Source organism: Gallus gallus, chromosome 3 (assembly GCF_016699485.2).
Source record: "Gallus gallus isolate bGalGal1 chromosome 3, bGalGal1.mat.broiler.GRCg7b, whole genome shotgun sequence".
Classification (NCBI taxonomy): domain Eukaryota; kingdom Metazoa; phylum Chordata; class Aves; order Galliformes; family Phasianidae; genus Gallus; species Gallus gallus.
The window spans coordinates 79571259-79596421 of NC_052534.1; positions in this window are offsets into that span (position 1 = coordinate 79571259).

Consider the following 25163-nt stretch of genomic DNA (forward strand, 5'->3'; position numbering starts at 1 on the left):
TAAGGAGTGAAAAAAGGAGACCAAAATGATGGTTGTGAGACAGCAACAAACATAACGCTACATATTCTCAGTGATCTGTTTCATTTAGAGCTAGGATCCTAAATCTAAATCCAGAGTTTCCAAGCACCATTATACTCAAGCTCCAAGGAAGTGATAAAAAAAATTATATAAACTTGCATGGAAATAGTACGTCTTTGCTTGATTCTTCTTCTTTGATGAAATCAACATTCCTGGGACTGTTCCTACCCCTGCACAGTGTTCCTATTGGAATGCCTAGTAATGCAGAGGCAATTCACAGCTGTTGCTAAGTGGTTGTTAAGAACTTGCAAGGCAGATAAACCTCTGCAGGAAATAGAAAGACACTATGGATCAACCAGAAATCTCTAGAGCTAACTCCGTAAGTGGATATCTCTATTATTATGTCCTTTACCTATTATCCTGTGCTGTAAATATTTCCAAAATGCAATAAGAATAGTTTAAAAATCAAGGAACATATCAGGAGATTATTATAATTACAAAGCATAGTGATATTACTCAACTAAAGGGTAAGAAAAGATTTTATGCTAGATTTCAATATATTAAATAAGGAATTTGTAAGGGTGCTATCAGAGTTCATTGAAATTTTTAATCACTCCAGCAGATAAGGACTTCTGATTTTGTCCTTAAAAAAACTTTTTAATCTGAAATTCTTTTTTTTTTTTTTTTTTTTTTAATATTGGTAGAAAATGTATATGTGAAACTGTTACCGTTATTACAGTCTTTGTAAAACTGACTATGTAATGAAGGGATGTCAAGTCTTTCATAAGAATTACCTTAATATAGAAAAATAGTGTTAGTGGAATAAAAACTTCAACATTTAAACAGATTGTGCAGTGTTTGAACAACACAGTTAACAATCTGGTTATTAAACATTTTTTTTCAGATAAAGTCACTGTGAACTGTTTTTGCTATTCAATTTGGCTTTGACTGACTCAAATTATGTAAAGTTTACAAATGACAGTTGTCATTTATACAAACACAAGGTGGAAACTTAACAGTGTAAAGAGAATTCCTGGACAAGCATTTTGTTACAAAATTGTAAAATAAAAGAGGTAATTTATTCTTGTTATCCATGGACAAAGAGCAGTAACAATATGACACGCAGCATCCTTTCACAGCTTTTTCATATCTTCAGGTTTCCTCTTTTTTCCCCATGCATTGCATTAACAGGAATACAAATAAGTTTAAATTTTCTCTTGAGACGTCTATGACATTTTTCAATTTCTTTTAAACATAATTCTGAATTATGTTGCTGTGACTGTGCAATTATCTACCCTAAATTAGACTCAAGGTGCACATGGCAATAATCTGCTTTCAAATTGTGCATAGTTTTGCTTGATAAAATCAAGTTATTCATCAAAAATAATTATTGCTTATGTGAACAGTAGACAATAAACCAAAAGAAATGATTACAATGAGATTTTTCTTATTCTCTGAAGATATGAAGTTCTTGTTTATGAATTTTCTGTGGTTGTAGCCAGAGCGCTGTTGTCAGTGGCTCTATGTCCACGTGGATACTGGTGATAAGCAGTGTCCCTCAGGGGTCCATTTCGGGACCAGTGCTATTCAACACCCTCAGCAAGTTTGCTTATGGCACCAAGCTGGGTGATGCAGTTGATATGACAGAAGGAAGGGATGCCACCCAAAGGGATCTGAACAGGCTCAAAAATTTGGCCCATGTCAACCTAATGATGTTCTACAAGGCCAAATGCATGTTGCATTCGGGTCAAGGCAATCCCAGATATGAGTATAGACTGGGAGAACTCAGCCCTGCAGGGAAGGACTTGGGGGTTCTGATGGAAGAAAAGCAGGACACGAGCCAGCCATGTGCTCTTGCAGCAAAGAAGACCAACAGTATCCTGGCTGCTTCAGAAGAGGGGTGGACAGTAGGGTCAGGGAGGTGATTTTCCCCCTCCACTCTGCCTGTGTGAGGCCCCATCTGAAGTACTGTGTCCAGCCCTGGGCCCCCCAGCACAAGAAAGGTGTGGAGCCTTTGGACTGGGTCCAGAGGAGGGCCACTAAGATGGTCAGAGGGCTAGAGCACCTCTCCTATGAAGAAAGGTTGAAGGAGCTGGGCTTGTTTAGTCTGGAGAAGGCTGCAGGGAGCCTTCCCTGCTCACTGCAGCCTTCCAGTATTTAAAAGGACATTATAATCAGGAGAGAAATCAGCTTTCTATATGGGTAGATCGTGATAGGATTTGGAGGAATGATTTTAAACTAGAAGATGAGAGATTTAGATTAGATGTCAGGGGGAAATTTTTCACTGAGAGGCTGGATGAGGTTGCCCAGAACCTCTCCGGATGCCTCATCCCTAGAGGTGGCAGGGGGATTGGAACTAGATGATCTTTGAAGTCCCTTCCAATCCAAGCCAGTCTATGTTTCTTTGAATACATGAGATATTAATACATCCAAAAAAATATAATTCATTTATTTTAATCTAGAAAATGTAAGTTTGTTAATTGCTGTTTGTTAGTTGCATTTGTTCAAAATGAAAATTTATATTTGCTCTCATAAAATGAGAACAAATGAGCATTTTGTGAACTCTTGTAGTTTTCTGAGGCAACGTTCAAGAGGTTCTTTATTTTTTTAGGGAATTTAAAACAGCTATGCTGTTCTCTAAGAGTACCTAGAGGTCCAATACATCTTTACAAAAAGCATTTTTAACAAAAAATAAAGTTGATGCTTACATTTCATGAAATAGAGTAACATTGCTCCTTACAAAATCTTAGAAAATAATTATCTGAAACTGTCTGGCATACAATAAAAATGCTTTTCAGCACACTTCCACTTATACTGGCACTGCTGAGATGTTTACATACACAGTAGTCTGTCTTTATGGGAGGCCTCTATTATCCAGTGCCTATTGGCTCATATATATTATTTAGCTTCCTGAAATACTGACAAAGATAACCACCTGGGAGGCTGAAAATAAATTTCAAATGCAAGATGATTTGTTTAAAGAGGTAGACTTTCTAAAATTTTGCCTCTAGTTGAATAACAGCAATTTTGAATGCAATTATTTTTTCCCTGAGATCACACTTGCAGATATGAGCTACAAGAGACCTCTTTTAAAAGTCTTGTTTTGAATATGGATGAGTGAAGAACCACTTATACAACACATTTAATTTTTTTTTTTTCAGAATTAACACATAACTCCTGGAAAATGACACTGCATTCTAAAATAATGTCAAATATCTCACATTACTACCCAGAGAAGATTCAGCCCTAGCCATAGAGTATGCATAGCATTACATTTTAGAAGCTGTTTTCTGTTACAGCACAGTAACGTGACAGGAAGAAATGCTATAAGGATAGCTATAAGTACGCAAATGCATATAAGAATTGCACCAGCTTAAACATCTGAATATTATTTTTACTAACTGGATTTTAATATTGCTAAACCATTCAGTCTTGCTTAACTCAAGGACCCTTAAGAGTCTGAACTGATTTGGTTTGTCTATCAATGTTCTATTTACACAAAAGTCCTTAATGAGCAAGGTTGCAGCTTTTGTTTGAGTTCTGTGTGGATAGCTAAGCATCTGCACCAGTTATGCACTGCAGTGTATTCTTTTCTGGCTGAGAAAACTTAGAGAAAACTACATCAATCTCTGTTTCAAAATTAACAGTAATAAAACCAATAAACACTAAAACCCTGGAAAAGATGCATTAGTCTGCTTGGGATAAGAACAGTCATGGAAAATATCAAACCAAAGCTATTTTGCAGAATCACTGTGACATGTAACAAAGCAAGGACCTAAATGAAGTGGTTCACTGAACCCAGACATTTTCTGGCTTCACTATATACGTTCATTGCAGCTTAATAAATTTCTTCCTGAGGTATCCTTCATATGAAATTATTAACACCTTGAATTTTGCAAAGGCAGATGCTGAATTATATGCTTTGAATTATTAGAAATTGCAAAGCCAGGATCTGAGATTGGATCTGAGCTTTTATTTCACTTCATGATAATTCTGGGTGTTAGCAGTGAGGACATGGGTCATTGAAGATCTCTGTCAAATATTTTAGAGAACCACAACAGAAACACTGAGATTGACATGAACAGAGACAGGCCTGGATGTGGATGCACCAGAAGGGATAGGAGGGTCATAAGAACAGCGTGTTGATGGCACACTGACTAGCAGGTCATGGAGATCCCCTTGTGGCTGTGTGTACCTGAACTAAAAGACTCAAACCAGTCAGGTCTCTCATCAGGGTGAGAAGACAACAATCAGACTGGGGCCCTTGGCCACCCAAAGAAGGTGAGAAAGGACAGTGAGGAAGTCCTAATGAAAGGGGATGGAAAGGCAAAAATCACAGGCAGCTCCTCAGGAGCACAAAGGGTGCTTCCAGGTCCAGCCACAGTCCCCACGGCAAGCAAAGCCCAGGAAGGACTAAGAGTTGGTATCTTGCCATAAGCATCTGTCCCGGTGCTTATGAGAAGCAAGACAGGAAACTGTGAGGGAAGTTAGATTTCTGTTAAAATAAAATGACACTTTCCTTTTGTAAGAGCTGAGATAGAGTTTGTACCAAGAGCGTAGCAGCATTATTTCCTACAGAATGTGATCCTTCACATGCCCAGAGCAGTAAGATGAGGTACATCATAATAAAAATAGCAACAACAAAAACAGGGCCCTGCAACAGGCTGCCCAGGGCAGTGGGCACAGCCTCAAGCTGCCGGAGTTCAAGAAGCATTCGGACAGTGCTCTCAAGTAGTAGTTTGAATTTTGTGTTGTGCTGTGTGGAGCTGAGAGTTGGACTCAGTGATCCTTGTGGGTCCCTTCCAACTCATGATATTGTGTGATTCTTTTCAATTGCCACTGAAATTGCTCAAGTTTACCAGAGGAAGGGAGGGGAAAAGACAACAAGTGGTTAGTTGAGGATTTATCTTCCTGAGAAGAACACAAAGATTTTTAAATGTAGAGCTTTCCTAGAAGACAAAGCCCAGCTAATGTTATAAATCTGGACTAGAGAACAGCAGACTGATAGATCTTCTCCAGAACTTCTAGGAGCTAAAGTCCCTGTCATGTTAACCAGGAACTAAAAAGCTGCCTGCAGCCTCACTTGGCATGGCAGCAGCAAGCAATGGTGCTGCTGCAGGTGACACTGGAGCAAGAGGTGGCACCTCCTGGATGCAGCTTTATGCACTGCCACCACCATGGTGCCACCTCTGTGGCACCCCTGACCCAGTGGCTGCTGCCTGCTGGGACAGCATGGACACTTCTACAGCACCCTAAAAGGGAATTTAAGGGAAGCAAATGCTGTTAAAATACTTGATTGTGCTGTGTGGAGAGACCATTTTATTTCCAGTCAAAACATTTTATTCCTTCTGGGGTTTGGCACTTAACATGATGGGGAATTCAGCTATTCTGCAGTTAATAAATGCATGCTAAATCTCACTGTTGTACAAAAGAAATATACTTTGCTTGTTTTGCATTTCAAGGCACACAGTTTTCTTAGACTCACCAGCACTTATTTTCCCAAGCCTGTTCTATATTCATTACATACTTACATGTCCCCTGCTTCTTTGCGTTATAGGGATGTTTGCCATAAAATATATTTCCTTGGATTCCAGTATCTTCAAAACACCTCAGGTATTTTTACAAAATCCATTTTATTTTCTTCCCAGTGAAGTTTATTAAAATATCCACTGCTATAGGCTGTAGTACAGGGAATGAAGCCATAACTCATACTTAACTACCTTTCTCCAGTCATTCTGCTGAGAGCAAAACAAATTTAAACTCTTCTTTTGACTCTGCTGACTCCTGGATGAGGTGTTTCTCTTACTAACCTGGGTCATGTCTTTAATGGCCATCAGTGTTCTTACTGGTAATTGAGGAGCACCGTTAGACTCTCTCATCATATAATTATTAGCACCTGTTAGGTAGCAGCAGCTTGGCTTCTGAAATGCATACAGAAGCCAGTGTCTATTACATTCTTCAGAGCTTCATTTTAATCACTCCCATTCTGTCTATTCTATTTTTCCCTTACTTACCACTGCAATAAAGCAAGACCCAAGATTCTTAGCATCTACCATTAAAACTTACACAGACTGTTAATTAATCCATAATACTGGGCATCTCTCCCAAGCTACACTTCCTGCCTCTTCCTCAGTGAAACCACTGCGAGCCAAACACTGCCTATGCTTCTCACAGGGGCATAGTCAGCTGGCTTTCTGTTTTCCAGCACATGCGATTAATCTATTAATGATGTCCATTTCCTAAAAGAAGAAAAGAACATAGCAAAAATCAATAGCCAAACTTGAAAAATAATTCAATTGAAATTCCATGTGTACATTCAAACAGAAAGGGTAACTGTCAATGGTTTATGGGCTGATTTGGCTTGGTTCCATGACTAGCGGGGCAGAGGGACCCGCGGATCTGCACCCCAGAAAGGGAAAAGGATAGAGAGATGGGCCTAAAGCAAAACCGCGGCAACGATCTGAGGAGAAACAAGCTAATTTACTAAATAAGATATTGGAATGCAAGATAACACACTATAATACAATATAATACAATACAATTAGAATTGAAGCTAATAAATAAAATATAATGAGAGTGTCTGAAAGCTGAAGGCCTTAATCTAATGCTGAGGTGAGACATTCTGGGGAGCTCACACGCTTCCGAGACCAAAAAGGGAGGGTAAATGACTTACAAAGGCCTTTGATCTTCTCCCCCTGAGTGGAAATGATAACAGAACAGCGAACAGTCCTCTGGGGGATGTAGCATGTAGTGCTTGTTCTCTTTTGGGAGAGGTACCTAGACCCAGAGCATTAACACTTTAACTCCCAGTGCACTACATGATGTTATGATGTGGAATACCGAAAACCAAAAATCATAAAACCATGACAGTTACTCATAGGGTATGTGAGTTCTCCATCTCTAGATGCTTCCACACCATGACTGGATGCCTTCTGAGGGACTACCTTAAATCGGACTGAAAGTATGGCTCAATATGAAGCAAAGTGTGTGAAATGCTTTTTTTCTTGCAGTAAAGGAAACCAAACCACAGTGAAGATTACCTCTTTCTTTGAAATCTTGAAGCAACATAAATTACCTAGCCTTTTTTATTTTTTTTCCCTAAGAATACTTGCCTATGTTCCAGATTATTGTGAGTCTTTCATCTTGCACATTGCTTGGCCAAGCTACTGTGTTTTGTTTAAAAGAAACAAATAGCGGCAACAACAAAGAAACAAAACTGCCAGTTTACCTGGTTGTTGATTGTGAGGAATTGGCACCAACTGCATAACTGGAAAGCCCGAGCTCCGCTATTCTGTTGGCATATCGGAAAATTTCAGCAGAACGATTTTGAGGACAGCATTAAAATAAGTAAGAAACAGAAGAGAAATGAACAACATAGTTTAAGCATGTCAAAATTAGCTTTTACTTTGTTTCAGTTTTCTTTCTGCTTTTCTACTACAATTATTATGTTGTTTTTTTATGCAAGCAGCAGATAGGGCCTTTATTGAAGAGTTCAGAGAATCTTTGAACTTATGTTGCAGAGTACAGAAAATTGAAGCAAATTAAATATGATTTGTGTAAGAGAGTCTGGATGGAAATAAATGCATACTACATTCCCAGAGACTATGTGACTGGGTTACATTACAGAACACAGGAAAAAGAGACCTGTAATGCACAAATAAAAAATATGAGCAGGAAAAAAAAAAGAAAAAAAAAAGAAAAAAAAAAGAAGAAGAAGAAGAAGAAAAAAGAAACAGAAAAAGATCCTCAAAATCTGATATTTTTCTGTGCCTACCATTAATTCAAACATGCAGTATAAATTTAATTTACAGTACCTTACACTTCTAATGCATGGGAAATTTTTAAAAAGACTGTAACAGTTTTAAATATTTATTAAAGCTCATAGGATTGTAAAGTTCTTGAATATTATAATTTACATAAACATAGCTTTGTAAAAAGATATTTTAAAGTGAAAGGATTCTATCTCTGTGGTTTTATTATCAAAGGTTTCTGAAATCAGCTATGTTAAACAGAGAAGAGTTCATGAGAAGGGCACCCAGAAGTTCCCAAAAGAGGCATGTTCTGGCAATACATTATCTGCAACATGGGCTGTCTGCAGGGACTCCACACTGCAGCTCAAGCTCACAGCTAACAGCCAAGCAGGAGCACCCTCCCTTTGGAGAGCAGTGATCCAGGACATGACACTGCACCTCCAGGGCCACCCATTGACAAAGCAGTGCCACCAAAGTGGACAGGCTTTGTTCGCACCCTACACATCAAACCAATCCACCTGGATCTGCATCAGGGATTACTCCAGAGAGCAATTAGAATGGTACCTGGATAGGTCACCCTGGCTGTACTGGTTTGCTCCCACTACTCTTTGAGCTTTGCCATCCAGATGTTAAACTCCCTAATACACTTAAAAGTGGTATGAGAAAAGGAAAGATGTTGCATTACAGAGAAACACATCTCTGGATCAGGGTGGAGGAAGGGGAGTAACTTGGAACTACGCCTTTCCTCTGGCAGACCTTGTTGTGGTTCAATTATAACTGGCAATCTCATGATTTATGATGTTACTTGTGGGCTAAGAAAAAAAAATGGTGAAAGGCAAGGTCTTGTTTATCACTACTCCATTAGCAAGCTGCAACATCAGCTCACCGCCTTCCTGGGCCAGCACAGGAATAATTAATCATTTAGTTCAAAGCTGGAACATGGATGATGCAGCTTGGGCCAGGGATCTGCGCAGAGTAGGGATAAAGCACACAAAACTCTTCCAGGGAAACTCTGTAGTTGCCATTTCATTTAGGAAGGCTTTGGGTATTTTTTTTTTTTTAAGTCTTTGCTAACTTAAAATATGAAGCAGAGAAAAATAAAAGCATTCCCATGCTGTATCTTGTCCCAACAGTTGCATGGTAACTATCCCAGCAGTTTCATAAAAAGCCAGCTAAGGAAAGTGGAAAAAAAATACACTGCTGCTGTCAGAGTCTAACAAATTTAGAGATTTTAATTGTAAGAGCAAGAAAACACAATCCATAACCATTCGTGAGTGGTGTTTTGTCAGTAATAGGTATGGTTGACAGACATAAAAGGAAAAATTATCACCTGACGTAACATTTAAAGGAGAACATAGATAACAGAGTGTCTTCCTTCATACCTTTTAGTACCACATCATTGATCTCTTCCAAAAATATAGAAGAATGTGGAACTTTTATAGTATCATTGCTGTGCTTTTTTTTGTCAGTGGTAATTCAACATGAAGTTTGTGAGGGGAAGCCAACATAAGATCTGAAGCAGTCCTGCACTTTGCCATTTTCATTACACTTCACAAATAGACCTTCTATATTTCAGCAGTGGGAAATATCGCTCCAATAACTGAGTTATGGCTTAGCAAGTATATATGATACAGACAAACATGATGTAGTGCTCAAAAGGATTACAACTTCGATCAGAATCAATATAATTCTCCACAGTATAAAATTATTCTGGAATGATTCAAAATAAAGATAAAAAAAATATTATATGTGGAGAGCAGGGGCAGAGACTGTACCAGCCCACCTTTTACCTCAGAAAGAAAGGGATAAATTATACACCTCAGAAAATGATTTAAAATATATACCAGTAGTTAGAAGATACTTCCATAGACAACTATTTGATACAGTCCTCTCACATTCAGTTTCAAAATACAAAACATTTAGTAAAAAATGTATAAGGAAGAGCTAAGAAACACAATAGGGCACTATAGCGTTAAGAGCTATAGCGTTAAGAGAAAGAGACTTTTGTGACTGGAAAAAAACAAGAACCCCAAACCACAAGCAATCCTAAATTTAAATAATTTTATTTGCCTTTATAATAATTCCTCCTTCCTTTGGTCCATCTGTCTGCAGGACAGGATATTTGCCTTGTCCATATGGAGCATAGCAACACTGATATACTTCTTAAAAACTAATTGGGAGGAATCCGTTTTGGGCTAATAGCATAAAAACTTTGAATGCATTAAGTTCTCTTATGGTTCAGTGGAATCTATCTGCCATGGTGTTAACTTCCTGAAAATCACTGGACAGCGCTATGGCAGTCCCGTCCAATTTAAATGAGAGTGGTAGTCTTCAGATTTCCTTGCCAAGTACCTCTGTGTTTTTCTGTCCTGAAAAGTCCTACCTGCAAGGCCCATATAGTTTGGCACCACATACATTTGAGAAGCCCCAATGGGCAGCAGGACAAAACCACCAATGCCTTGAAAAAAGTAGTGCGCTTCCTGGAACATGTGAGCTCAGAAATTTATTATGACTCCTAGCTTTTTTTTTTTTTCTTTGGATTGGCAGCATCTCAAGGCTTCAGACCTGCTAGCCATGGGAAATGTGACTTTTAAGCCACTTGGTGCCTTTTATAATTTGTGTGGTGTTGGTGCCTCACATGCTGCAAGACCTGATCAGAGACACATTGCAACTTGAACAGGTCAGTTTAGCTACAAAGTCACGATAGGAATCCCTTCCCTTTTTAAAGATATGGTGGCTTGGAGAAGTGCAAGCTCATATTTATTCTCCATATGGATTATTTTCTGCTCCTATTACATCTTTCCTTCTGATCTCTCTGATTCTTCCTTCTGATGGTGTTGTGGGCACATGTAACTACAGAATTCAGTATCTGTTTTTTTAGGAAGACTGAAGCCACCCACCACCCATGGTTGATGAGGTATATAATTTTTCATTTATTCCCCTTACTGGTCATTCCAAGTTTCCCTTTGAAACAGGTGCTTGACTACAGCCTGTTGAAGCCCCCTGTGCTTCTGGACCACTTACGCATGTCTGTCACGGACATAAATGTCCTCCAGTGCTTTCTCTACAGATTTCTTTCTACCCTTTGATGCAAATCAGCACGCTTCCACTCAGTTTTAAAGAGAAAAATGGGTTAACATTGAATGAGAATCTTGTGCTAACTTCCTGGAAAACAAGCAGTAATTCAGATCTTTTCTGCCTAGCAATCAGCAAAGACAGTATTATCAGCGCTTCTTCAATTAGATGCAAGCACTCAACCAAAAGTTAAAAGTACACTGAAAAATCTGACTATGAGGACAGACTTCAGAACAACAATCCTTATGCTAAAGTACATAATGCTGCTGAAATGCATATTCAAAGACTACTCCTGCATATGAACAATAGCTGCTCAAACCCCCAGGGTAAAAAAAAAGTAGACAGGATTTTGTCATCGCTCTGTACCAATTTTGGTGCTTTTTTTCTTTTCTTTCTTAAGTAGAATATACTGGCTACCAGTGGCAATGAAGACATGCATTTTAAAAAACCCTTAAGCCACTATTTCTAGTTACTGCCCTTGAAGATGTAGCAGCTGGTAACATGGGAACTTTCATCATATATCATAGAATCAATCATAGAATCGCTAAGGTTGGAAAAGACCCACAGGATCATCCAGTCCAACTATTCACCCATCACCAATGGTTCTCGCTAAACCATGTCCCTCAACACAACATCCAAACGCTTTTTGAACACCACCAGGGTCGGTGACTCCACCACCTCTCTGGGCAGCCCATTCCAGTGCCTGACCACCCCTTCAGAGAAGTAGTATTTCCTAACGTCCAGCCTGAACCTTCCCTGGCGCAGCTTGAAGCCATTCCCTCTAGTCCTGTCACTAGTCACACGAGAGAAGAGGCTGACCCCCAGCTCTCTACAACCTCCCTTCAGGTAGTTATAGAGAGCAATAAGGTCTCCCCTGAGCCTACTCTTCTACAGACTGAACAACCCCAGCTCCTTCAGCCGCTCCTCATAAGGCCTGTGCTCCAGACCCCTCACCAGCTTTGTTGCCCTCCTCTGGACATGCTCCAGGGCCTCGATGTCCTTCTTACAGTGAGGGGCTCAAATATCAATTAGTTAGTGAGTGAGAACTAGTGCACATGCTAATTTACTGTTTTCATTAAATGGAGATGAATAGAATTATCACTGATGAGTCTAATGAAACGAATATTACATCTCTGTGGATACTCTGACTCAGAGGCTGAAAAAGTACCTGCAGCTACAGGAATTTTTTCACATTGAATTTTGACAGAAAAATCAGTTCATATATCTCCTGTATTTACACACAGATCCACAGAAAATGTTCATTTGAAAAAAAACAAGTTCTTAAAGAAATTTAGGTATGGGATAGACAAAATTTATTTTTCAGAATCAAATAGAAATGCTTTGTTTCTGCTAAATTTTTCATTGGCATCACTGCATTGTCCCAGAGCCTCACAGTCACAGGGCTTTGGGTGCTCCCACTGTCTTGGCTGTTGGGCTGTTGTTTACATAGCCATTCACACAAACACAAACTGATGGCACAAGACAGGAAACCTGTATGAACTCTTCAGTGAATGAAAGTAGGAGGGGCAAATAAAATTCTCTTTGTTTAATGTCACTTTTGCAAAAGGACTTCAGCACTTCAGTTGGTACTGAAGCTGGACTTGCATGCTTGTGTCCCAAAGAGTGATTCTACAGTGGTCCAGGCTCATGCTGATGGCTGCTTGTGTTTACAGAATGAAACAGCAACAGGCAATCCCTTCAGCCTTTGTTATCTACTGAAAATTTAAATTATTCAAATTTATTTTGCCACTTTAAATAGTAGAGTGATATCAGCTAGAAATATATTCATATATAAATATCCATAATATGAACATCAGCTTACACCTCCTCAGCAAGTATTTGTTCAGAAAAAGAAAAATATTTAAGTGGAAGAATTAATGGAGATGGGAAGATTAAGTGTTAAAAGTGGCAGAAAAGCCACGAAAAACCTTCCCCAACACCTAAAAATCAAGAGGTAGGAGGAGATGGAGAAGAGGTGAATGCCAGAGAGGGTGTAGTGGATTCCAGCCAGATTTGAAGTAAACACATGAGTCTTAATTGCATGAGAGAAATTCCAAGCAGACAGGAATAAACAAGAAAGCACAATGTGAGTTGGCTTTGTCCTAGAGTAACAAAAGCCAGAGCAGAAGAAACTAAAGAAATTCAGCCTTTTACTTACAATTAATTTCTATCTGTCAATGATCGTTAGTGGAAGCACAATTCAGAATGTTTCTGATCTACCCAAAGCACATGCTGGATGGAAGCTGTCAGGACTGCATGTTGTCACCACTGTAGCTGCTTAGCTTCATGAAGATCAGTAGAGGAGTCTGTAATGACATACAGATCTTAACTAATTTAAATTAGTGCTAGTTTCATTATGTTTATAGAGGTGAGATAAATTTCTATCAGTTGAAGATCTGCCTTACTCTGCCTTGTTCTGCTTCCAGAAAACATACTGTTTATCTTCATGTTAATGCAAAACACCCTATTAAAGCCTTCTTTTTATTACCCAAGTGGGCTGCATGAGTGAGAGAGAAAGCTCATAAGGTACCCAAAAGTTGGCAAGATCATCAACTAATGAGTAAAAAGTCTGAGTCATGGACCCACTCTTCTGATGACTATTTCTAGTCATCGATGTCAGCACTGCAGGTCTCAGAAAAGGGCTGGTTTGGGTAGGAAGTGTTATGATGCTTGAAGAAACTGTGAGCCCATCTCTGTAAGTCCATACAGAGAGACCCAGGCATTTCTGACAAAGCTTTTATCTGGAAAGGCACAAACTTTTACATCTTCTTATGCAATAGTGGGAGGAATGAAGTTCCCAACAGGGGGAGAGTAAAGATGCAGATGTTTCAGGCAGTTACAAATGGCTGGTGCAACCTGTCTTGTCTTGGCTTGCCTCCGCTTGTAGCATGACCCTTAAGAAAGGAAAGGAGGACAACAGCTCTCTCCCCATCACAGAAAGACAGGCAGTGATTGTCACTGCAACTGAAGCTGATCAAGACTGAATAAAATTTCAGATGAGTAAACTGTGTGTTAGGATTTCATGCATTCCATACCATGAAGGGATCTAGGAATCCTGCAAATAAGACAGTACCATTTACTTGCTGATTTTTCAGCTATTTTTGAACTCCCTTCCTTTCCTTATCACCACTTTAAAGGCCAATTTGTTAATTTGTAAAAGAGTATTTGCAAAGGTCTCATATCTACACCCCATATGAGAAAACAGCTAGTGATTTGCATGACTGATTCAGACGTTGCTGCCATCTGCAATAATCTAAATTCTATGTCTCATTTGAGAAGATACATAAGGAAAGAGTCATAAATATGTGACTAACCACATGAGAAATCAAGTACCTAAGGAACAGTACTTTCTGTACAATCTCAAACTCCAAAGAAAGAATATACATAGTTTTATTGATAAAAGAGATTAGTTTGAGCATTTGCAGAAATCGGGCTCATTGAAACTTGCCTGAGAGAAAACTGCAAACAAATTGAATATGTGGACAAAATATACATACATTCACTCTTTTCTTCAGGCATTACCAATGATGAGAAATTAAGCTGGAACATAATTTAATTAGAATTGGAATCAGAAAACACTTCCAGTAAAACCAAAATAATTTTGAAGTCATCAATATGTACAACAGGAGTTCTCTTTCCAAGAAACAAGATTTGTGTTTAAATAAAGGAGAAATTTTCACAACAAATATTCGTAAGCAAAATAAAGCAATAATTTGTTGTTCAATAACAAAAAAGAGTCTGACCAAATAAAGAATTATGCTCATCTCTGTTGGAGTTTGTAATTTTCTGTTTTGATCTCTCAAATGAACAAAAGTATTGAGTGAAGAAAGTATCTGCATTTTCTCAAGAAACAAACAAACAAACAACAACAACAACAACAACAAATCAAAGCAGAAATAACCGTGAGTACAGTCAATATTGATATTTAATTTCCTTGTTCACAAACACCATCTGGAAAAACTTCATCCACAAAAAAAGATAAAAGTACTTCTGTCTTATTTAATATAAGCAGCCTATCTAGGTCTTCACCCAAACTGTCTGTGAAAACATAGATGAGACTAGAGTGAAGGTAAATCCTCACAGAACTACATAAATATATACCTTCCTTTTGTCAAGAACCTACTAAAAAGTATTTTTTGATCATGTTTTTGCTTGAATGAAAGGGCTGCTTCATCTGAACTATGATTCTGTAGCTGTAAATATTGTGCTAAACACAGTGAAAAGACTTAGTACAACCAAAGTACAAAACATTCACAGCTCCCCTTGTGTCCACAAAGGCCATTTCCCCAATATTAAGAGAATTGGATTTGCCAAGAACAAGTTACGTGAGAAGAGAGTTGGGGGCAACACATTCCATTATAATTTTTCTCTTAGTTATGAACAGATTTTGCTGAAATATTTGATCCAGAGTTTTTCTAAGTATTAAGTTTCCTACCTCCTATAGAGATCCCTTACTCCACTTCTCGTTCTTGTTGTCCCTAAGGGAAACAAACAAAACAAAAGCAAACAGCAATGTTATCAATTTATGGCACTTCATCCATCCCGTGAGAATTCCTAGAGGTGACTGCTACTGGCTCTGAGATTTTTTTAGCCAGTTTTATTTTCTGTTGTATAATGAAGTTCATCAAGAAGAGCAAAAATATTTTATTTATCCAAGCCTATTACTTAATTCTAATTGAGGCAGAGGCTTTGTTGCTGGCATTAACTGTGTTTATTTCTGCTTCTTGATAAATTCTACAGAGGTAGAAAGTTAACAGACAGCCTCCCTTCATAGTTATTAAAAATACTAAACCTTCTACAAAATTGTTATATTCTGTATAATGTTGTGAGGCCAAATATTTCCTGAAGTTCAATTAGAAATTCAGTGTACCAAAATTCAATATCATTCAAAGTTGTAAATAGTTCAGGCATGCAATGGAATGCATAATTGTCTATTGTATTTCCTTTAAATGCTGGTTAACCTCACACTGCTTCTACATTAGCATAAAAGCAGACACGCAGAATGAGAGTAACAACAAAATATTAATATAAATTGATTGAAATATTTTGCTGAGAATGCAACTTGCTTGTTAAAATGAACAGTTCAGTTGTGATATAGAACTTGAAAGTGAAAAACTAATTCAATAATGGTCATAAACTTTCATCTTCTTAAATTGTTATTAAATATAATGTCATTAAATATTATGTAAATCATTAATTACATCTAGAAATGAAAATATTGCTATGTAGATGCCATTTCAATGGCAATAAACATAGGAACGTGTTTCCCATAACATTCTCGTGGGTAAGCTTAGGGAAGTGTGGGATAAATGATTGGACTGTTAGGTGGATTGAGAACTGGATGACTGGCAGAGCTCAGGGAGTTGTGGTCTTTGGCACAGAATCTGGTTGGAGGTCTGTAGGTAGTGGTGTTCCCTAGGGATCAGTACTGGGCCTGGTCTTATGCAACATCTTCATCAATGACCTGGACAAAAGGATAGAGTACATTCTCAGAAAGTTTGCTTATGACACAAAGCTGGGGGAGTGGATAACACACCAGAAGGCAATGCTGCCACACAGCAGACAGAAACCTGGACAGGCTGAGAAGATGGTCAGAGAGGAATCTGACGAGGGTGAACAAGGGCAAGTGCAGAGTCCTGCATCTAGGGTGGAATAATCGCATTCATCAGTACAGGTTAGGGGCTGAGCTGCTGGAAAGGAGCTCTCCAGACAAGGACCTGGGTGTCCTGGTGGACAACAGGCTGGCCATGAGGCAGTCATGTGTCCCTGTGGCCAAGAAGGCCAGTGGTATCCTGGGGTGCCTTAAAAAGAGCATAGACGGCAGGACTACTGTGTCCAGTTCTGGGCTGTCAATTCAAGAAAGACAGGGTTTTCTTAGAAAGAATCCAGCAGAGGGCAACAAAGATGATAAGGGTCCTGGGACATCCTCCCTTGTGAGGAAAGGCTGAAGGACCTGGGAGTGTTCAGCCTGGAGAAGACTGACAGGAGGAGTTTATCAATGCTTATAAGTATCTAAAGGGTGCCAAGTGGGTGGTGCCAGGCTCTTTTCAGTAGTACACAAGAACAGAACAATAAGCAACAAGTACAAACTGGAACATGGGAAAATCCATAAAAACGTGAGGAAAAACCTATTTACTTTGAGGGTTATAAAGCACTGGAACAGACTGCACAGATAAGTGTTTGAGTCTCCTTCTCTGGAGATATTCAAAACCCACCTGGAGACTTTCCTGTGTAACCCACTGTAGGGAACCTGCTTTAGCAGGGGGTTGGACTAAATGATCCCCAGAGGTCCCTTCCAACTCCTGTGATTCTGTGATGCATTTTTCTTGCCATATTAGAAAACTAGAAAAAGACTAGAAGAAAAAGAAGAAAAAGACTAGAAAGCACTAGAAAAAAAGAGCTTTGACACCTATTGGTGAATAAAAAGATATTAAACCCGAGGGGAAAAGCCAGACCTAGTTAAAACAAGCTTTTTCATCTGGCAACTTCTAGAAGGCAATTTGCACTTGATCTAACTTACATATTAATACAGTAGATGATTAGCTCAAAGAGTAATTGCTTTCTAAAGTCATATTTTTGAAAGTGCTGACACTCCCAGAAGTAAATTAAAATGAGGTTTTAGAACTGTACAAGCTGAAAATGCTGTCATCTTTAATAGTTTATATATGACCATGGTACCTTCCTTCTCTGCTTTCTACCAAGAACTTTTGCTCGTAGATCCAGAGGAAAAGTTTAACTTAATTGCTGGGACTTCATTTTAGTCTTAATTCACACAGTAAAGCACGTGACCAATTCTCATTGAAATGGATAAGGGTTAAGTGGTGTAGTTCTGGATAAGCCTGTGTTTGCCTCATTTCTGAGTCCTTGTCAGCCTTCAATGATAAAATAATACTAGAAGTAAATTTTTCATATTGAACAAAACATGAACAAAGCAGGCTGTGGTTGTATAAATGTGCCATCTTTTCCTGTAAAGATTTGGTGTGATTGGAGTTAGCAGTGGGTAAAAATGTCGTAAAACAGCAGAGAGAGAGAGAGGCTCCTCTCCACTCAAGTGGGGCAGCAAAGAGGTGACACACAAAATGATGCCAAATGGATTTTGTTGCACTTCCGTTTTGTGTGAGGGCTGCAGAGCTGTGCAGGCCTTCGCTGAGGCACCTGCAGGGCCTCTGCAACCATCAGGATTGGAACTGCTGTCCCCAGAAAACAAAAACACTGCAGGGCAATGTTATATTAGTCTTTCGCTTAACACATCAAGCGGCAGAAGCAACAAGGCATGGCAAAAAACAGCATTTTCCGGAGAGCTGCAGTAGGAGGAGATTTTGACAATCAAGGTTAGCAAACTAAACTTTAAAGGACACTTCATATTCACTGAAGCTAGAAGGCTGGGACTGCTCCACTTTTGACTCTTAGAGCTCACACTGACTGCAGTGAACTCAGAACTGGAGGTGAAGGCCCCAGCTGAAGAGAACACTTAGTCACATTCTTAAGTGTTTTGTTGACAAGGGCTGGGCTGAAGGATGTGCTTAATGTGCAGGTGACAGTGCTCGTAGAAAATGAATTGAAAATGCATATCCCAAAAGGATTGCAGAGCAGTTTCACATTTGCTCTCTGACTGTCATTCTGTTGGCAGAACCTTCCCGCACGTGACTTGCAGCAGTATGACTCAGACAAAGGTGCATCATTTCAATAAATACAGAAAGCTACTTGTCATTTGCTGTTCCTGCCACCCCAATAGGAATTCAGTGGAATACTAGCATTGCATGGCAAGACGAAAAAGTCATACATACATATTTGTGAGCTAATACAGAGCAAGGGCAGCACACTAACACTTGTCATCACTTTATAAATTGACTTTAAAAATGTGGAACAGGTATTTAGGTTCTGTTGAACAAGAGAACTAGAAGGAATATTGATGTTATAACAGTGGTTTAGAAGCATAAAAGCACATGGGCCATCCTAGTGTGTGTAAAGATGTTTCAGAGTCCTTACCCTCTGTATGACACAAACTGATCCAAGGGCACAACAAAAGAGATGCATCATTAGGATGATTAGCATGTACAGACAATAAGTCTAAGCACTGCCTACCTTTTTAGTAACCTTACATTCAAAGTGGGACATCTACATTGTGTGTAGGAGTTGCAGCCATAGGAATTTCCCACTCTAGTTGGAATATCTATATCAGCGCACTGCAGGCAGTCATCTTATTGCCTCCTGTCTTCTTCCCTTGCACATTTGGACACATGCAGAACAATTTTTGCTTTTAGTACTGGTCCAGCTTCAACAAGATACGTGCTTACAGGCTAAACCATGATCCTCAAAGGAGAAAGTTCTCCTGGACTGAAGAAGTCCAACCATCTAGGTTGCTCTCCAAAATGGTGTATTGTTTCCAAGTTGTCAATCTTTTTCTTGCATTTGGGACCCAAACTGGACACAGTACTCCAGATTTGGCCTCTCCACTGTCAAATATAGAGTCATAATCCTTTTTCTCTGTGTCCTCTTTGTGGAAGACATATGCTTACTAACACAGTCCAATATGCGGTTAGCTTTCATTTCTACAAGGACACACAATTAATACATGTTCAGCTTCTCCACTAGGATCCCCAGGTCATTTTCTCCAGAGCCCCTCTCCAGCAAGTTAGTCCCCAGACATCTTCTGATTGCAACAATAAAAAGTGGATCTGTGATGGCTGTTCCATCAGAACACACAGATGTATCCTGATCAGTCCTCTTCTCCTAAAAGAAGTGGTGTAACTGAAAGTGCTGTTGCCACACTCATTTCAGTTGTCTTGACTCTACTGAACTTTCATAATTATTGTCAAGATCTGGCATAGAAGTTTACAAATTCTGTGACTACAAGAATTGTCTGGAATGTCATATGCTGAGCTGACAATTATTTCATGCATTTGCAGCAAACTCAACTCCTGATTATTATTCACTACTCCTGCAGAAATATGAATCTCAATCTTTGGCATGTTGTTTTTCTTTCACATGCGATAAATATCAAATTTAGGAAAGTTATTTTACAGAAGCGGAACACAAATGACAACAGGACTTGTTCTAAAGACATAGTGCAGACACACAAGCCGGGAACAGATCAAAAAGGTTCAAGAAAGTGATGTAACAACGTACTAAGACTTTATATTGGAAAAGGAACATGTAGTGGTGAAAAATGAACAATGAGCATGAATGTACAAGGTCAAGTATCAGTAAGGAGTTACCAACTTAGAATCAACAGATCTGCTTCTATCTACCCACAACTGAGTTCATAAGCGAAGTGGGAAAGTTGTCCTAACCATAGTTTATGCCTTTCTCTTTTAAGAACATATTTAATCTCTGTAACATAATACTTAAAAAATTATTCCACTAGGTACACAGTAATTCTAAAGAACATAGAAAGCAAAGTGAAGAAAAAAATAACCTTATTTTCTCGAGTAACATTGAATCTTTGTCCAATTTGCCAGGCAATCAGTTTGCTGGGGCAGTGACTCCAGCATGAACTACAGCTGTAAATTTGTTTGAGCTACATACATGAAGTCCCCGTATCTAATTTTCACTTTTGGTTTTTTTTTCCTATCTAAAAAAAAAAAAAAAGAAAGAAAGAAAAAAAAAAAGAAATGCATATGTGTTTAACGTTCCTTTAGGTGAAAGCTTAAAACCTAATAAGAAAAATATCTATTTTCATCTTTGCACACAATGCGAGATCAATTTCTTTAGGGGAACGTGGAAGGACTATGGAGGACTATGCCTTTTAAGTGAGGGGAAATTCTGCCCCCTGAGATGGGTTTACAAAGTACAATGCAGTCTTGCAAGCCAGGAAAAGGTCTTCCCGTTCATTTGTGCAACACAGCAAGGATTCTGCCAGCACACATAGGCTTCCTGAGGACTAACTTGGGGAAAGCCTGCCTCAGTACATGAGGCTAATGCACAGTGACACAGCCTCTACTCAGGCATGGGGCCAAAGGGGCAGCTCACACGTTTCTGTTCTGATCCTTACCCAGTAACACAAGCTAGTTCATTTGCCAGACTGTTTTAGTCATCCAGGTTCCCTTCTCCCTTGAAGCTGGATAAAGTGAGCACAGTCTAAATAAATAAGTTCTTAAGCAGTTTCCCAAAACAGTGGAGGAATTCATCTGTTGTGGAAAGAATAACTCATAAGTTAGAGAAGACAGTTAGCTTGATGGGACATAAACCCAAATGACCTGCTGGTCAAACTGGAGAGTAAGAAGAAAATGCACAGACAGTAGAAGCAGGGACTAATAATCTGGGAGGAGTATAGGGATGCTGCTAGTCTGGGTAGCAATGGGGTGAGGTAGCTCAAGGCCCAGCTGGAACTAGACTTGGTAAGGGGTACAAAAAAAGATAAGAAAGTCTTCTATAGGTACATCAACTGGAATAGGAAAGTCCAGGAAGGCATACCCTTCCCCTCCTAGTGAGCAATACAAGCAGGCTAGTAACAATGGACAAGAAGGCTGGGGTACTCAGCAAATTTTTTTTGCCTTAGTTTTCACTAGCAACTACTCTACACACACACAGGTTCAGAAGGGAAATGGGTGAGCAATGCCCATTGTAAGTGAAGATCAAGTTCATGACCACCTGAGGAACCTGAAAATCCATAAGCCTACGAGTCCCCAAGAGAGGGTCCTGAGGGAACTGGCTGACATAGTAGCCAAGCCATTCTTGATGACATTTGAAAAGTCATGGTGGTCAGGAGAAGTTCTTGGTGGCTAGAAAAAAGGCAACACCACATTCATTTCTAAAAAAAGCAGAAAGGATGAGTCAGGGAACTACTGACCTGTTAGCTATACCTTTATGCAGGAGAAGATCATGGAACAGATCCTCCTGGAAGACTTGTTAAGGCATGTGGAAGACAGAGAGGTGATATGGGCATGTCTTCACTGAGGGCAGGTCCTGCCTGACTAACCTTGTTACTTTTTATGATGCTGTAGCTGCATCAGTGGACAAGGCAAGAGCCACTGGTGTCCTTTATTTGGACTTCAGTAAGACCATAACATCCTTCTATCCAAATCAGAAAGATATAGATTTGATGGGTGGACTGTTCACTGGATGAGAAACTGGTTACAAGATTGTACTCAGAGTGGTGGTCAATGGCTCAGTGTCCAGATGGAGGTCAGTGATGAGTGGTTTCTCTCAGGGGTCAGTGCTGGGACCAGTGCTCTGCAGCATCTTCACTGAAGACATCAGCAGTGGAGTCAAGTGCACCCTCAGCAAGTTTGCTGATGATATGAAGCTGTGTGGTGAGGTCAACATCCCTGAAGGATGGGATATCATCCAGAGAGACATAGACAGACTTGAGTAGTGAGCCCAGGTGAACCTCATGAGGTTCAACAAAGCCAAGTGCAAGGTCTTGCACCTAGGTCACAGCCACCTTTACTATCAATACAATATGGGGAATGAAAGGAATATGGGGAATGTTCTAACACAGCCCTGCCCAAAGGAAACTGGAGGTACTGGTGGGTGGATAGCAAGCTGGACATGAGCCAGCAATGTGCCCTCACAGTCCAGATAGCCAACCATATCCTGGGCTCCATCCAAAGAGTGTCAGGTGGGTTCCTGTCCCTCTACTCTGCACTTGTGAGACTTCTCCAGGAGCACTGTGTCCAGATGAGAAGTCCTCAGTGTAGGAGAGTCATGGACCTGTTAAAGCACATCCAGAGGAGGGCCACAAAAATGATCGAAGGGATGGAGCACCTCTCCTAGTAGAACAGGTTGAATACTGGGGCTGTTCGGTCTGGAGAACAGAAGAGTCCAAGGAGAACCGATAGTGGCCTTTCAATATCTAAAGAGAGGCAATAAGAAGGAATGGGACAGACTCTTTAGCAGGGTCTGTTGAGTGAGGACAAAGAGAAATGGTTTCACACTAAGAGAGGGATTTAGATTGGATATAAGGAAGAAGTTTTTTTACATTAAGGCAGTGAGGCAGTGGAACATGTTGCCCAGAGAGGTGGTGGATGCCCTGTCCTTGGAGACATTCAAGGTCAGGCTGGACAGGACTTTGAGCAACCTGATCTAGCTACAGATGTTCCTGTTCGTTCCAGGGGAGTTGGACTAGATGACCTCTAAAAGTCCCTTTCAATTTAAAGGATTCTATGATTCTGTGATCATAGGTATTGAATGATTAAGTCATAGAGCAGACAGTCTGAAACACTTTGTTCAGCTCAGCACTTTGATGTCACATGCAAAAGGGCATTCATTATTTTTCCTTGTTACGGTTGGCCGCAGAATAACAGAAATTGGTTTATAACACAGGCCCTAAATATCTTCAGAGATTGATTAACTGCTTTAATACTGTATCAGCTATTAATTTCTCTGAGGGTTACCCACAGCTTTATATGTTTCAAATCAATAGAGATTCTCTCTTAAATAACCTTTAAGGAGATAAAGCAAGCAGTGCAGCACTTCACTGGACAGCCTATACAAAGCTGACAGAAAACAGTTTTATCCTTTATTAACCTAGCAGAATTTGAAAAGGCTTCCAAGATATGTAGGGATGAGCTTTGTAAACCAGAAGGACAGCACTGATTATCTAAGGGCATTTTATTATGAGATACACAGCGATACCTAGCACAACTGCAGTGGCGTCAAGAAAGGACACAGAAAGTGAAGTTCGGAAGAGCAGACACAGAGGTCTGGGAAGAGGAACAGAGAACCGAGTCGCCTCTGAATGAAGACCTAGGGGCCCAGGAAATTTTTACAAGGAAATGGAAAGGAAGGAGGGTTCTGCAAGGGTCTGTCCCAGTCCTGTGCCCTTTGCAGTACTCACACAGGATCTGAAGCTGTTGCTCATGTAATAAAAGGGTCTTGCAGTATCAGTCAACTAATACTCAAATACCACACTTACTTCCCCACAAGAATAGCTCAGCTGCAGCTGTTTAAAAAATTATTATGGAGAAATTAAACCAGATCAATTATTATACAAGCATTACATAATATGTGCAATGGACTGTTCCAAAATTTTCTGGATTTGTGCTGTGCTGTCATGCTGTTAACTGCTGCATAGTTTTAAAAGAGAACTGCAGACAAGCATTGGTTGTAATATATTAATATGTAAGAGAGCTTTTTTTTTCTTTTCCTCTTCACCCTTTTCCACTTAAATATGTTCTTGGCTTCTCATTCACCACTCTAAATTCCCATGAGCTCTATATGAAATCTAAGAATCACAGGTTGGGGCTGGAAAAATGAGTAAAATTCCCTAGGAATAATTTCTTTAAATTAAACAAACAAACAAACAAACAAAAAAACAAACACACAACTTCATGAACACACATCTGCCAAAGAAAATACATGGAAAAGCCTGAAGCATGTTTTACTGTAAGACATAAGACCAAGAAGGGATAGTTTTTGAAGGCAGCGAAAAATACAAAGGAATCATTTGATCCTTCTGTTCATGGCAGCCACACAAGAAGTAATGGTTTAAAGTGCGGCAATAGCAACTGAAGTCCGGTATTAGGATGAACTTTAAATTGCTAAGGAGAATGAAACATTGGAGCATATACTGAGGGAAGTCAGCACAGACCCCTTTTAAGAGCAGGAATAAGAAAGGGATTCCTCAGGGCAGTGGAATAGGCTGCCCACCCCCAGGCCAATTCCAGCCCACATCTTTTGTGATTCCAGAGCTATTCAAGCCATCTGAAAGGGCAAATTTCTCTTTAAATGTACAGAAATGAAAACTTACTAAAATAGAATACAAAAGAAAAACCCCCAAACAAAGTAAAATATTCTGAGAGTCTCGGTCAAGTGACTGAATCAGGAATTCAGTGAAATTAAACACAGCTATTAAGAAAAAGGAATGCTTATATAATTACCTAAACAATTGCCTGGTTTGAGGGAGTACTGCTTCAAGTGCCAGTATTTCTGAAAGCAGAGAAGAAGCACATCTGTCATAACTGTGATTTCATCCACTGTGTTTGTGGGCAGTAGTAAGGACCTTAATGAAGAATCCCAAATCTTCTATTTTTGTTCCTAAAGACGTCTCAGACACATTCAGCTTTCAACACTTCAAAACCTGCTCATAATCAATTTGCACAGGAAGTCCCACTATTAGAATGAGAGAAGGAATGGTCTGGGTAAGTGAGAAAATGGACAAAAATGATAGGAATGACAGACTGTGGAAATTTCTAGGCATGGTCCTGAATGACCTGCACTTGGCATACTGACTTGAGCAGGGGTTGAGCACATGAACATGAGTCCCAGGATACGCAGGGAAAATCTCTCTAAAAACTTCTTTTTTATCCTGTATAATATAATAGCCAAGACACGTAGGTAGAAGCCAGTAAATGATTTGCCTTGTCTCCAATCACT